Here is a 16,900-nt window from a genome sequence, read left to right as displayed (position 1 = left end):
ATTGCCTATAATCAATCCCTCGCTATCTTTCGATTTCACTCCTGAGGGGGCATACTCACGACCTTATGACTTCACATCTCACTAGTCGAGAAATTTTTTTCAAAAGTTGAGCAAAATCTTTTCAATTAAAGAAAATCAATCCTTATTGCTAAGGGGCATCTCAGCTTCATCGCTTCACATCAAGTTGAGATCTCTCGATCATTTGAATCAATCAATCGCTAGGGGCATATTAGTTTCATCGCTTCAAATCAAGTTGATATTTGTCTTTCATCTAAATTAGTCTCTTAACATTAATCAGTTTCATTGCTTCAAATCAAACTGATTATTCGTTTAAACTCAATCAAAAGTTTAAAGAGTTTCTTTGATCACTCTAAATCTAAGTAGGTGTTCAGTATTCATTTCATGATCAAGCTGGACGGTTTATTCTTCGCTCATCGTGACTTGATCAATCAGGTTCAAGATTGATTTTTATCATCACTCACTACATCTAAGATCAATCAAGTTCTAGATCAGTAAGATCCGCTTCTTGATCAATCAAGTTCAAGTTCGGTATCTTTGTTTTCTATCGTTCCTTAGTTCAATCAAGTTCGGGATCGGTATCACTTTAATCAAACTTCATTCAGCTTTGTCGCTTCGAGTCAAGCTAAACATCTTGCTTTTTATCTAGTTCGTGATCAATCAAGTTCAAAACTGGCATCTCCTAGACATCACACATTCTTTGAATCAAAGCGTTGCTCGCACATTAATTCAAAGAGGGGCAAATGTAATACCCTAAAATTGGTCATCTAAACCATGGGCCCCTAATCTTGACAACATCACCAAGGTCCTAACCAAAGGCAATTAAATTAATCTTGAGCACATTATTAATTCTTTAATTATCAAAAATCACATGGCAAATCAACCACTCAACATTAATTAAATATTTATTTAATTAATTGAATCATTCCCAAGAATATCATTTTTGATCAATTATCCCATTTTAATTTATTAAATATCCTTGCATATTTAATTAATTAATAAATTTGCCATTCAATCATGCAAAAAGGATTAATTTATTACAAAAGATGAATTAATTTATTACGAAGAGTTGAATTGAAAATAAAACAAAATAAGAATTGAATTGAGAGAGAAATCAAACTTGAGATATTATTTCTTTTTCTAAATTTAGAACTTGAAATCATAAAAGCAATTTAATTGAATTATGGAATTATTCTCTAAAATTGGAACTCCAAGATTTTCAGAAAAAGAAGTTCAGTTGCATTGAAAAGACCTTTTTCTTGAATAAATTAAAGAATTATCTATTTTTATCAGATGTGCATGGAATTAATTTATTATTATTTTCCAATGCAACTTGGACTTCTAATTTGAATGCATTTCAATTAAACTATAATTGGAATCTATCTCAAGGTTAACTGAACATGATTTCTCAATTATTTTCAGTTAATCCTAAATTGAGGTTTTTGTGATCCTCTATAAATTCAGTCTTCAGCTCTCATTCCATTTCACCCCAGAGATTTTTGAGAACATGCTTGGAGATTATTATCACGCTAATTTCGCTCTGGAGTCATTGAAATCATTGTGCTTTTTTAGATTACTTGCATCCATTTTACATTCATTATTGCTTGCATCCATTTTACATTCATTATTGCTTGCATCCATTGTTGTTTGAATTGGTTATTATTGCTTGAATTATTCATCCATCTTGCATCCATATAGCTTAATATCATATAGATTAAATCCTTTGTCTTGGTGTAGTCTATTCACTGGTATTGCTTATAAAAATATGAGAGCAATCTTATACTCGTATCTTTTAGAAGGCAATTAGTCGCTTTGCTATGGTTTATTTCTTATGGATTATTGATTACTAACCATGCATATAATGACTTAATTGAAGTGTTGTGCTTGCAACTACAGGTTCACTTTTTCACACACACATAAACCATAGAGTATTTGGATCATTTTCCGATAATTTATCACTACCGATTTCCAAGACAATTTTATGTTACTGGTTGCCTAGACCTATTTGCATTGGTGATCTACCAAATCCTTTCCATAGCTTGCGGATCCCTGAGCGTTGATTCTATTCATCCTCAACATGTGGCCAACCTTCCCTTTGATTCTCATTTTGTCCTTTGGATTTTTCAGAGGATTTTCTTTCTCAAAAACCAACCTTGTTGGTTTTACATGTTAGGTCTTGTTCTTTTGGTTTTGATCACTTTCTGTGCTAACCGAATCCACTTGGATCATATAAATCATTGTAATAGAGCATTCAAATTTATTGAAGGAGTGAGATATAACAAAGAAGCGAAATCTTAAATTTGAGGTCCCGGTTGTGACCTGTTATGTATTTTGAGCATGTTTTAGCAGGCCTGTGAGCCGGTTACTGTAACCCGGTTGTTACCAGTTGGTTGTAATTAGTTTTCATGATATAATTCATTCATTTTTGCATTGCCTCCATCATGTCCTTGTATTTCCATTGTGTTTACTCTTGTTGACAAGTCTGGGCTGATTTCTTCGAACTCCCTTCTAACTGATGACTTCACCACTATCCTATTTGGTAATTGGTTGAATTTATTGGGTAAGTAAATAATATTATTTTATTATTTCATGCTTTATTTTTTGGGCATGGTAGGTAAGAAATATATTTTAATTCATTATTTCTATTGGTCGGCATTTTCCTATAGTTTGCCTTTGATTTTCTATTTGATCGGTCGCTTGTGCATTTTGTCGAGTTAGCTATTCCTGAGTCCTCTATGAATTAATTTCTTGGTTGGGATATGCATTCTCTATGGTTTTGAATTTTGGATTGCTTGTGATGAGCTTGGATTGTTTTGACTGAGCTTGGTTGGATTCATTCTTCTTCAAATTTTCAATTCGGCATTTTACTAGGTCAAAGGATTCTTCCTTTGTATTTTTAATTTCAAAAGATTGTCTTCTTTGTGTCTGTCCTCAGGAGTTCTAGGAAAAATATTTCATTTACATAGTTGTAGTGTCATAAAATTGTGACCCCTGCAATTTGCGACTACATTAGGGTCTTTTCGTTGGCAATTTGAATCCCCAAGCATGATCGGAGACCTGAGACTTGCTCATCCCCTGAAACTATACTTTTTTTGCCCTTCACACTACCTGAACTTGCTTCATGTCCCGAGATAAGGGCAAGATAGGGGTGTGGTACCCCTATCCCCTAGGATAGGGGCATGGCGCCCCTGTCCCTACCCTCTTTTGGGCCCCCATCTATCCTATCTTTGCATTAGACTTTGCACTTAAAGCGGTAAAATTTTCCCTATGTCGGCCTAGGATGAAAAATCAGTCAATTAACCCTAGTTGATGAATATATAAGTCGCATTTACCCTCCCATTTGTAGGGGTGAGAATTCAATTTGATTGAGCATCTGAGCATTCAAGCATTCAAGAGCATTCAAGCATTCCTTTCCAGCATTGAGCATTCTCAAGTCTCCCTTCAAGGCTAGGTGTTGCATTCAAGTCAAGGATTCAACCATTGAAGAGGAAATCCCTTTCAACATTCAATTCCATACAAGGAAATATATCTACAACCTCCCTTGAGGTGAATTACATTTTAGTCTTTCATTTACATTTACTTGCAAGTACTTTCTTCCATCATTTGGTTAATTCCAAAACTAGGGTTTGACCTGAAGGAAAACCCCCAATCCCAACCCCTTTTCCTCTATTTTATGTGTGTAGGTTGCAGGTGTGCAGTTGTGTTTGCAGATTTAGACTCCATTTGAAGAGGCGGAAAAACATTTTTCATTTCGTGGGTATTCCAGAGGACCATGTGCACTTTCAGCATGGTCTCGACAACTTTTCCTCAAATTCGCAGGGCGGCTTCGTCTCGACATATCATATCCAGATCCAGGTGCACAGCTTCAATCCACACTTCTATTTCAAGTTATAATCAATTCTTTTCTACTTTTACACTTAGTCTCAAAACACACAATTCAACCATTTTCCATTCTAAAAGAGGGGTTAGCTTGTCATTTTAACACCATTATAATTTCATTGGTATTCAATCTCTTCCTTAAGAGATTTGATCTAGTGAATTCCCCCCCTCTTTTAATGTAATGTGGATAAAGTGTTTGAAGGAAAATCCATAGTGAAACTTTCATCTCTCCTCGGAGGGAAGAAAATCTTTCCTCTTGATATCTTCATCATTCACTTTTCCCCACATCACATTTTGGTGAACCCGACGTCTTGCATGCTTTATTCTGAAAATCATTGCATATTTTTCTTTTACAAGTTTAATTTTTCTGCAAAATTAGTGGTTAATTCATTCAAAACCCTAGTTTTTAAAATTGAAATTAAACTTGTGTCTTATAAAAATTGCTTGTTATTGTCTTAGATCTGAAAATTGCTTTGTTTGTCAAATTCAATTTCTTCAAATTCATAAAATCAAAATCATCTTGAAATTGTGCAAAAATTGAATTTCCATTTAATTTTCAGATTTGTGACTATTTTCAGACTTATTCTCTTTCCTAAAAATCAAATTTTCAATTTCCCTCCTTTTTCAAAGTTTAAATTTTCAAAAATTAAGTGGTTAGGTCCTAAAACCTTAATTTTCAAATTTAATTGGATTTTGTGTAAATTTCAGTCAATTTCACTCAATTTCAGTTTTCTAAACATTTTTCAAGATGTCCCTAAACATTAGCTTTGACCCTTTTCAAATTTGCAATTCAATTCCTCTTTTTTTCTCAAAACCCTAATAGGGTCCTATTTTCACATTCAAACTTTCATTTCGCCTATCTAGAGATCGTAAAATCCACCTATTTTTTGGGGTTAGCTTTAAAATCATCGTAACTTTCATCCTTGAAAATTTCAAAAAAAGTTGGCCAGACCATGTACACTTTCAACACGGTCCCTGACTTTTTTCCCAAGATTTCGGGATACTGTTATGATTATATTTAATAGCTTAAATCCAGAAGATTGGTTGATTTTGTCGATTTTTGATCCCTCTAAAATCAAAAATACCTTCAAAATTCAACATTTCAATTTCAAGAAATAATTTAAAGTTAAGTGGTTAATTAAAATCTGCCCTGATTTTAAAATTCTGATTTTGTCAATTTTAAAATTAAGAGGTATCCCATTGGCCCTAATTTTAAATTCCAATTTCCTTTCATTTATCATAAAATTATTGTTGGAAATTGTGTAATTTTCTTCTTTCAACAAAGTTCAAATTGTCTAATCATTATTTTCTCAAATTTTGCATTATTCAATTTTTGTGCACTTTGTTTTTATTATTAAAAATTCAAATTCAAATTTTCAAATTTTCCCTCTAGTGCATGAGTTTCACCACTATTAGTCCTACCTACACTATCTTCGTTACACGAAGCATTAGAATTAAGGCTTCCCAAGGTTTAATTATCGAGAGATGGAGCATAATTTGGGTGACTTCTTTAATGAGGATAATGCTAATTCTTCCCATGCTAATCATGTCCCTATCTATCCAATTGATGAATCCCATGATGAACATGAAGAATCTTTGACTAGAGTTTCCATAGACCAACTTTCAAAATCGGACAATCAATTTGATAACTTTCAACAATGGATGTCCCAAGAATAGCCTAATAGTGAAGCTCTTCCATTAATTGAAGGCCTTAAATGCATGATTCAAAGTGATAAGAATGGAATTGATATATTGCATGGCATTACTCATATTGTTGATTCCAATGGCATGCCTATAAAGAGTTGTGTTAGAAACCTAGGTTATTCACAACCTTCAAATCAAATCAATTCTTCTATTCCTTTGACCACTCCAATGGTTAGTATTCCTACATTTATCTCAAACATCATGGCTACTTCAACTCAAAATGTCATCTTTATAGCCATTAGTCATGGGGGAAATCCCTCTTCTTCATTTAATCCCTCATCTTTACCTATGTCTTCAATAAGTATTCCTATTATCCCTCAACCAATCAATATGACACAAAGGGGCAATTCATTAAACAATTTTATTCCTCCTTTAAGTGTAACATTTCCTACTTAATCATCACCTATTCCTACTTATTATAATGTCCCACCACCTTATTCTCAATCCATGCCTTCAATAACATCACACCACCTTCTCAATCAACCATATCTAGCATTAATTCTTCTACCGAAGTGAGCATTAACAATCTTGCTCAAACCGTGTCTTCCTTACAACAAAAATTTTCTTTCATGAGTCAATCTAAGTTTAGTGTGCCCACATTTGATGTTGTGAGCATACTTTCCCTTGATATTATAAAAAACATACCACCTAAGCATGTTGAGGTCCCTCAATTGGAACTCTATAATGGAAAAGGTGATCCTCTCATGCATGTTAAAACATTTCAAACCTTGTGTACTAATTTTGCTTATGATCAAAGATTGCTTGTAAAACTATTTACAAGAACACTAAGAGATAAGGCTTTACAATGCTACTGCTCTTTGCCTTGTTATTCTATCACTTATTTTCAACAATTAGCAAATTCTTTCATTCAACAATTTCAAAACAACATTGGTCCTACAATCACTTTGACTGATTTAATGCATTGTAAACAAGGTGTTAAAGAAAAAGTGACTGATTTCATTGGTAGATATAAACATTTGTGTGCTCAAATTTATTTTCCTGTACTTGCTAATGATATTCAAAAAATTTTAATTTCTAACTTGCAAAAATATATTAGGGAAAAGCTTTCTTTTGTTTGAGTTTACTTCATTTCCGCAGTTGTGTGCAACACTCCACAATTATCAATTGGTTGTGAGTAAAATGGAGCAATCTAATCCTATGGATCCAAGTGATAAGGGGGAGAATGTTCAACAACTATTTGTGAAGCTAAAACCAACAAAAAGCTTCATCAAGTTCAATGATACAATCAACAAAAACAATGTGAATGCTACAACAAGTGTGCCTCCTATTTCTAAATTCTTTAAAAGAGAAAGACAATTTACTCCTTTGAATGAATCTTTAAATAGTACTATGTCTCAGTTGTTACAAAGAAATTTTATCAAACTTCCTCCTATAAAACCAGTTGACCCATCTAAGCTTTCATCCCCTTATTTTGATAGCAATTCCTTTTGGCAATTTTATCGCCAGCCTGGTCATGATACCAAGAAATGTTTTGCATTTAAAAGTAAGATTCAAGATTTGATTAATAATAATACTATATCTGTGGGAGGTGTGAATGATAAGGGAAACAAATTAGTAGCTCCTCCTAATAAAAATCTTAAGATTTTTACTGATCCTTTGCCTTCTCATACCTCTAACGTGATTGAGACTGAACATAGCTCTTTCTCTCCTTCTGATCTTACTACCACAACTCCAAATTTAATGAATATGGTAGAAAAATAAGAGACACCTAAGGACCCTTGTATTACATTTGACCCTACTGAGACCATTAAAGCACCTGATGGCCCTTTATACATAGTTGTGAAGATTAAGGACATACCTTGTCATGGTGCTCTTGTTGATCCATCTTGCATGGTTAATGTCATCATTGAGGAGTATCTTTTCACTTTACGATTGCATAAAGAGATTTATGATGACTCTAATGTGGTTTTGAAGTTATTTGATGGATTCTCTTGTCCCACCATTGGCTCTATCACCATTCCTATTGAAGTTCACACTAGATCTATGGATGTCAACTTTACAATCATTCCTTCTTATGAGAAATTCCATGTGAAGTTGGGATTTCCTTGGCTATCTTCCATGAAGGATATTGCTTCTCCAATCCATAAGTGTTTTAAATTTACCCACAATGGAGAAATCATAGCTGTTAACCATAGCTTATTTCAACAATCCAAAAGAAGCCCAGGTGTTCCTAGTGATCTCTTTTGTCCTAAGCAATTTCAATCTCTTCCACAAAGGAGTGATTCTCTTTTCCAATATTATAAAAAATGAAAGAAATATATGATCTTATCCTTAAGTCAACCTAGATCCCTAACAATTGATATCCCCATCCTTATTGAAGATGAAATCCTTCCCCTAATGGATAGGACTAATATTCCTCCTAAGGAAGTTCCTCAACCTATTCCTATGGATGTAACTATGCCTTCTCCTAAGAAGAACAACAATATTTCTTCTAAGGTTAGACCTGTACCACATCCACATGATGGACCCAGTCTCCTTCCTACACCTAATATTCCTCCTTTATATGATGCAGTTCCACCTCCTTGCTCATATAGAGAGAAGAGGCTCACCTCTCCTCTTGTCTAACCTAAAAGACCTCAACCTAAACCTTCAATTATCAAAATGGAGACTATTCCTCCTTCAACAAATATTCCTCCTTCTCAGTCTTTTGCTAAGACTCGATGAAATCATTGTGCGAGAGACCACCGGCAAAGGTGTCATGCTCGATCTCATGAAAATGTTCCTCAAAACTATTTAATCTCACAAGGCTCCAGTAGTTGACATGATTCCCTTTTCTCCTAAGCAAGATGTTGAACCTACATCTCTAAATCATATATTTCAAAAAACATGTGATTGTTTTACTCCTATTCATGTTCGCACTCCTTTGTTTATAAATCTAGATGAAGAAATGAGTGAAAATGTTATTCATGATGGCAATACAACTTCTAATGCTTCTGATAGTGACTATGAATATGTTGATATGGATAAGCATTTATCAACTGAACTTTCAAAAACCCAATCCTAGCTCCTAGAATTGAACAAAGTGACTTAGCCCATGAGCATAGTCCTTGTTTGGATCTTGTGTTAGCTTCATCTGTTATGTTCAATGTCGCTCCTCTAGCATGTTTCTCGCCTTCCCGAAATAGTGATCAAAAAGTTTGGGAGGTGGATGATGTGCTAGATTAGCAACATTAGCACCATAGATCTTCTCATTCTCTCTTCTCTTGCTCTTTTGTGACTATTCTTCTATGTGTATCCTTATTCTTCCATTTTTCCCTTAATGTCTACTTGAGGATGATGCAAAGCATTGAGATCTTTTTTGGTCTCTTTCATGTTGATTAAAAATACACTTGTATTCCCTTTCTTCCAAGGTAGTGTTCTTTCTTTGGGGAATGACAATTATTATATACACATATACATATATGATATACATGAGTTATCATACATCATACTAACCTCGAGGAAAGTGAAACTACCTTGTGTTTTGTGTTCATTATCCTTGGGTTTATTCCTCAGCTGGGGGCTAAATCCTTGTGATAACATGCTCCCTCTCTCTCTTTTTTCTTGGGTGTATCCTACCTTAAGGAAATCTCTCCCGATAAGGCATGTGTGATTGCTTTAACGTCAGGGCATACACTCCGCTCATATTTTCCTTCTTGATACTTAAATTTACTTAGTGAATTGGGCTTTGTTTTGTAATTTTTTGTATCCTCGCTTGTCATAACTCATAGAGAGGAGAAACTTGCTACTTGTAGTCATGGTTTTCCCTTCTTGATCTTCCCTTCTACTTTCTCAATCAATTTCGTAAGATCCTATGTAGGGGAAAAAGTGAGACTAAGTATAGAAACCCTAATCCCACTCTCATACACACTCATGAAATAAGAAAGAGTCTAGGGAGGTAACACACGTCGACTACTTCTTATGAGAAAGAGAGAGTCATGGGTTTTCTCTTAGGTTTTCTATTCCTTTGTTATAATTGAGAGAGAGGAATGATGCAAAATGTAATCTAACCTAGAAAGCAAGTAAGCAAACAAATCCTAATCTAAGAATGTAGATCAAAGAACAACTAATAAACAGCTGAAAAGTACATATCAGAAGGAAAAATTAGAGGTGCACCCATGTCTAAAATCTAAGCAGAAATGTCTGGGACTAGTGTGCCACGCCACTATCATTATTCTGCAATTATGGAGCTACAATTGAGAGGAGGTATTTTGAGACCTATGAATTGTTGTTCTGCCAAGTCCTGCTGACAGAGGGTAGGACCAGGGTGCCATGCCCCTGTCCTTGATAGGTTTCTTGTACTTCTGAAGTTTCTATGTGATATAGATGCTTGTTCTAGATCTGTACCTACTTCTAGATTCCTATTTCTGCACCTGCAATCTGAAAAGGGAAGGTTTGGAGTGGCTATATAGGGTTTTACAGTAGTCAAACCCCCATGTTGGTGATTTCCACCTCCATGAATAGCTGATAATGTACTAAAAATGTGTGTGCAAGAACCTTGTGTATATGCAAGATCCTAAGAATGAAAGTAAACAAACTAGAGCAACCATAAAGAGTAAACCCTAATTTCTTATAATTGACAAAGTAAATGCTCTAAATCCATAATGCAAAGTGATCTAAAGCATGAATATGAATCAAAATGAATCTTCTACAAAGATCTAAAAAACAACATGAAACCATACCCAATGCCAAGGGAGAGGTACAAGCCAATCGTCAGTCGATGATCTCCTATTATTCTTCTACATCTTCAAAAGCCCCCAATTGATGAAATGATGCTTGATGAATTTTTAATGGATGAATGTTGAATGTTCTTGAAGACTTCAAAGATCTACTCTCTTGCTGCAAAGAAGGCTCTAATACTCCAAAAACTTGTTCATAGATTCTTAGAAGAAGAACCCTTCAAATGAAGAAATAGAGCTCTTAAGTATGAAACTCTAGATCTTAATTTTATGTTTAGGCCAACCTAGGATTCAAATTTCCCACTGATATTTTGGGGTTAAGCATTATCATATCATAGGATTGTGCTCCTGAAATTTTGGGAAAAAAGTCACGGACCATGTGCATTCCCACCATGGTCTGACCAACTTTTCACCAAATTTTTAGGGCCATTAAATATGATGATATTGGAGCACATCCCAAAGTTACAACTAATTTTGAGATGTTTTGATATATGGAATCAGGCCTAAACGGTCAAAATAAGACACAATTAGGGTTTATGATTAAATGATTTATTGGAGGAATAATATGAAAAGGGGCACACTTAGGGTAAAGGGCCTAACTTGGTAATGTGTAAAGTGATGAGAAAAGACCTTAGATTTAATTAAATTAATTAATTAAATTCTTAAAGAGGAATGAGAAATGCAAGATGCAAAACACACTAAGGCAGGTGCTAACCTAAGTGTAAAATTGTACGACCCTAGAAAGGGTGTACAATTTATGACACTACAGATCCTTAGTCCACTAGGGGCTTGGCACATCTTTCCTCCTTGATGTGGTAGAAGTTGTTCAATCTTGTTTCCTTGTACTTTACCGATAGTATTGGCATACGCTTATACTCCCGCTAAAGTGGGGGCTAAATGTAGTGTCATAAAATTGTGACCCCTACAATTTGCGACCACATTAGGGTCTTCACGTTGGTGATTTGAATCCCTAAGCTTGATTGAAGATCCAATACTTGCTCATCCCTAGAAATTGCACTTTTTCTACCCTCTGCACTACCTGAACATGCTTCTTGTCTTGAGATAAGGGTAGGATAGGGGCGTGGTGCCCCTGGCCTCCTAGGACAGGGGCGTGGCACCCCTATTCTCCTAGGATAGGGGAGTAGCACCCCTATCCCTACCCTATTTTGGGGTCCCCTATGTCCTATCTTTGCATTGGACTTTTCACTTAAAAAAGCAGTAAAATTTTCCCCGTGTTGGCCTATGATGAAAGATCAGTCAATTAACCATAATTGATGAATATATATAAGTCGTATTTGCCCTCCCATTTGCAGGGGTGAGAATTCAATTTGATCAAGCATCCAAGCATTCAAGCATTCAAGAGAATTCAATCATTCAAGCATTCCTTTTTGGCATTGAGCATTCTCAAGTCTCCCTTCAAGGTTAGGTGTTGCATTCAAGTCAAGGATTCAACCATTGAAGAGGAGATCCCTTTTAACATTCAATTCCATACAATCAATTCTATCTACAACCTCCCTTGAGGTGAATTACATTTCAGTCTTTTATTTATATTTATTTGCAATTACTTTCTTCCATCATTTGGTTAATTCCAAGACTAGGGTTTGACCTGAAGGCAAACCCCCAATCTGAACCCCTTTTCCTCTATTTTATGTGTAGGTTGCAAGTGCACAGTTGTGTTTGCAAATTTGGACTCCATTTGTAGAGGCAGAAAAACCCTTTTCATTTCACTAATTTTTCAGAGGACCGTATGCACTTTCAGCATGATCCTGACAAATTTTCCTCAAATTCACAGCCCATGGCTTCGTCTCGACATATCATAGCCAGATCTAGGTGCACAACTTCATTCCATGCTTCTATTTCAAGTTATAATCAATTCTTTGATACTTTTACACTTAGTCTCAAAACACATAATTCAACAATTTTCCATTGTAAAAGAGGGGTTAGCTTGTCATTTTAACACCACTATCAATTCATTTAGTATTCAATATCTTCCCTAAGAGATTGGATCTAGTGAATTCCCCCACTCTTTTAATGTAATGTGGATAAAATGTTTGAAGGGAAATCCGCAGTGAAACTTTCATCTCTCCTCAAAGGGAAGAAAAGATTTCCTCTTGATCTCTCCATCATTCACTTTTCCCCACATCACAATAGTTTATATAATTTGGAGAGTAAATATTTATGGGGAAAATTTTATGTTATATGGGTATTGATGTAGTTTCTGTTGAAATTTTATTGTTTTTTGGTCTAAGACTTGTATCTATGCAAATCCTTCTCTGAGTGTGTTTTTCTTATTGGAAGAGTTTGTCTCATTTGGGTTTGTAAGATTATTGAATGTGTTATCGGGCCATTTTAGGATCTCTATAATTTTATGTGTTAAGATTTGGCTCAATGGTCATGATGCAAATTTTGAAATATCCTTCTTTGTGATTCATTTTGTTTTACATTGCTTATTTCTATCTCTTGGTCTTTCCTGGGAGTCTCCATTGAGATCTTATTCGAACCTTTTTGTTATGTCTTTGATTTTGTTTCTTTATCACAAATTTTTGGAGTCTATGGCCTTATTTTTTCAAATGCATGACAACTACGAATGCATGACAAAAATTAACGTATGCACGATTTCCCTTAGCATATGTGCTAGTTTGTCTCACATATGCACTATTAGAATTATCAAATGCATTGCTTAAGTATAAATGTGTTACTAGTTTGTGTGTATGCATGATAGAACTGTGTATATGCACTGCAAAAACTTGTAAATGTGTTGCACAATTATGTAAATGCGCGATTCTGACTATTTCATGTGTTTGAGTCATTTTTCTAGATTTTTGATTTTCAATCTGGGTTTTTTCATTTTCTCAGTTGTTTCAGGAGTATTTCCAGAGGCTCTGTTGTGCTCTTGAGTACTCTTGGATGTCTGAAGTAACATTTTGATGCATTATTTGATCTTTTGAGTTGTTGCAAGATGAGTAATACCTTTCTATGCTAATGGTTCTCTTCTCTATAATATTGTGTGATCTATGTGACCTATGTGGTATGTGTTATTGGCTCATTGTGCATTTATGATGTTCTATCTTGGTTAGTTAGATTTCTTTTTGTGAGCCTTCTTGTTTGATTTCTTAGATTAGTAAGGCCTAGGAGCATGATTAGGAGGAGTGGGCTTCAATGAGTCTGTTAAGGTCACGAGGAATAGAATGGTAGGATTCTTGAGTAATAGAGTCAGGGTCTAGACCATTTAGATAGCTCATTGGAGGTTTTCATGTAATCTAATAAGTGATAAAATAATAATTAATCTTAGGTGGGTTGGGTAGAGTAACTCATCTAAGCAAGATAATAAATGTGTTTTCTAATACCCATCTCATGGATCGGAGACCAGAGTGAGGTGGTAGATCTGGTAACCGGGAAAACCATACTACCTTTATTTCTTCACATATTGAGATGGTTTTGCATGTGTATCCTATGTGGTAGCATGTGATGACACTCTTTTTCTACATGTTGGTCCTAGTTCCCTATGTCTTGTTGTTGAGTTGCCTCTAGAGGTTTCTTGGTTGTTTGGTATGTTTTTATTAGTTTGTGTTAGAGTTGTTCCCCTTTGGTTGTTAGGCATCAGCTTATATCTAGAGTGTGTGTGGGATCTTGTCTCATCTCCTAGCATGGGGAATGGTTCTTTTGGTTCCACATGGTCGGGTGGTTGGTGCCTTTCTTCCATTGGGATGCTTTTCTTGGATGCCTTGCATGGATGTGGATCTCTTATCTCTTCAACTCATGGATGGATATCTGTAGAAGATTGTTTTACATGATTCATTTGACATGTATATGTAATTGGAGGCTCATTTTTGTAAAATACATTTCAATGTCATTGATCTTCTTCTTAATCCAACTTTTTGTCTATATCATCCGATCTAGATTCGACATTGTAAATTGGTCATATCATCATCATCGTCATTGATATCAGTTTCAATAATGTCATCATCCACATAGATATCATCTTCATGAACATTAACTCCTACATCATCATGATCTATTTCCTCTTCTTCTACATCTTCCTCAGGCACATCATCAACTAAATGTTGATCCTGATCATCATCTACATGATCTTCTAGTTCTTTGATATCTTCTTCTTCCACTACATTATACTCTATCAACCTTACTCTTGGATCATGTCTCACAACAAATGACCAACCTAGTTTACCTGGAACCTCTGAGTAAAATACCTACTCACATTGGCTTGGAAGAACATAGGGCTCAATTCCAGCTAGCTCAAACGACCTTGTATTAACCATGGTAAATCTATTATCATGTTCAATAACAGTTCTCTCAGGATCATTTCTATTCAATCGTAGCCTGTACCATTGGACGACTAACATAATTAATTTGAAGGATTTAAAGTCACTCAAATATATCATCCAAAACCCCATAGTATCAATTTTCTGAGACTTCTAGATGTATGTCGCTTCTAGATGAAACATTAGTAACCTGAAAGACTGCATTTATCCCAGAATCACAAGTTTCCTTCATGTCATCCAACTTTTTGATTCAAAATTTATGACCATTGCACCACATAGCCTTGTGGTGTTTCACCTACAATATGTCAAACATATAAAAATTATTGCATCATCAGATGATAAACATATTTATTCTTGGCCAAATGTATGAAAAGAAAAAAAACTCAACATATATATACATCAATAATATAATTGAAAATAATTAAATAATATGGGTGATTAATATATTTATATGTGCCATTTCATCTCTTAAACCATATGCTAAATCAATTTCCCTTGGTGTAACATTGGAATCTCCATTACGATAAGCTTCTTTAACCAACAAAGTCGGACCTTCCCATGTTAATACATGACTAGATTGTTGAGATCGTTCAATCCATACTGTCATCCAATCAAGATTTTTTGTGACGTACAATTGTAGTGCATCCTAGTCTCGACCAGCCATATCAAAAAAATTGAAATTCACAAACAATGTATAATTAGTTAATTACCACGGTATACAACCTTAATAATTAAATAAGTTTAATATACATTAAAACCAAATGTAAAATGTATTTTAATTAATTTCCATGACCATCTTAAAATTACCTCTCACTTTCCTCAATCTACCTTTCCCCATCAGGTACTCCCCTTCGAATCTGTTAATGGAGTTGGGATCCCAAATGCGATCTACATGGAACTTTGTTGCAAACTTAGGAAGATATTCAGTAATGTACACCATGGTCTAGTATACCATATATCCCTCCACCATAGAACCCTCAAGATGTACTCTTTGTCTAACCAAAGCCTTCAAAAATTTCAAATTCCCTCTCAACCATCCACATTGACCTTGTGTGTACAGGTCCACACAATTCAATCTCCTCAACTTGGTGTATGAGGTAGTGTTCTTGCGAATTGAAAAATGTCAAAGGTAGACACTTTTGCATTTCACACATTAGATGATGAATTTTTCTCTTCCAATAATTTATATATTATTCTTTATGGATTTCTTTATATGACACCCATCTACAAGCCATTCAAGGTGCAAATATATTAATGAGATTTAACAAAAATATACAATATATTACATAACAAGTAAAATAAATGGAAAATATAAGATCTACAGAATGAATTGAACAGATATTTCTACTTACCTCATATATTTATCAAGATCATATATAACCTTCTTGATATTGTTGTCGAAGTTATCTGGGAGAGATAGATATAGAACGTACTACAACAATTATAAAATGATATTTTCATTAGTTTTCCAAAAGTAGTAAACATAATACACTGAAAATTACATGCAATATACAAATATATATAATATAACAGAATAATTACCTTAGTGAAGGTATGCCAATCATGTGTTTTCATCCCTGACCCAAATTCACCTTTCTTTATTATGATATTGTTTATGTTTGCAGCAAATCCTGTAGGAAATCGAATTTTTTGTATGACTTATTTTATAGAATTGCTTTGTTTCTCTATTAATAACCCAGGAAGTGTGCTTATATTAATTTGGTCTCCATTGCTATTTAAGTGAATGACATTTTTAGTGAATGACATTTTTCATTGCGTGATTGGCTTCCTGAATGTCTCTACAAATTTTGACAAGTTTTTCTTTTTCATGCCTTCCATCCAATATTTTCCATAATGCTTTTCTTAAATTCTTTCTGATATGCATTGTATCAAATAAATGCATAATTTGTATCTACTCATAGTAGGGCAACCTACTAAATTGTCTGGGATAACTTTTCAGTCCCTATGGAAGCCGACCATTAATGCCTTGATGACCTTCATGAAGTATATAACTTAAACAAATCAACAACGAAAATCATTATCAATTACAACATGAGTCAACAAAACACAATATAAAAATATAAATTCCAAACATATAATATATGATAGATAACCAATTTGATCCAATGTATAATCTTGACGATTAATTATATTATATTCCACCTTCCATAGGGGAGGTGTCATTCTTCGTGGTTTTGATGTAGTCTCTTATTTCCCATTGAAAATATGTTTTTCAGTAGTTCTATAATTATGATTTCTATGGAGGAAGTCCCTATACTCTGTTAGGATAACCAGTGGACAACTAAGAGGGGGGCTGAATCAGTTGTCAACAGATTATAA

This window comes from Cryptomeria japonica, chromosome 6 (genome assembly GCF_030272615.1).
Source record: "Cryptomeria japonica chromosome 6, Sugi_1.0, whole genome shotgun sequence".
Lineage (NCBI taxonomy): Eukaryota > Viridiplantae > Streptophyta > Pinopsida > Cupressales > Cupressaceae > Cryptomeria > Cryptomeria japonica.
The sequence above is the reverse complement of the archived record's forward strand: the minus strand, read 5'-3'. Positions refer to the sequence as shown.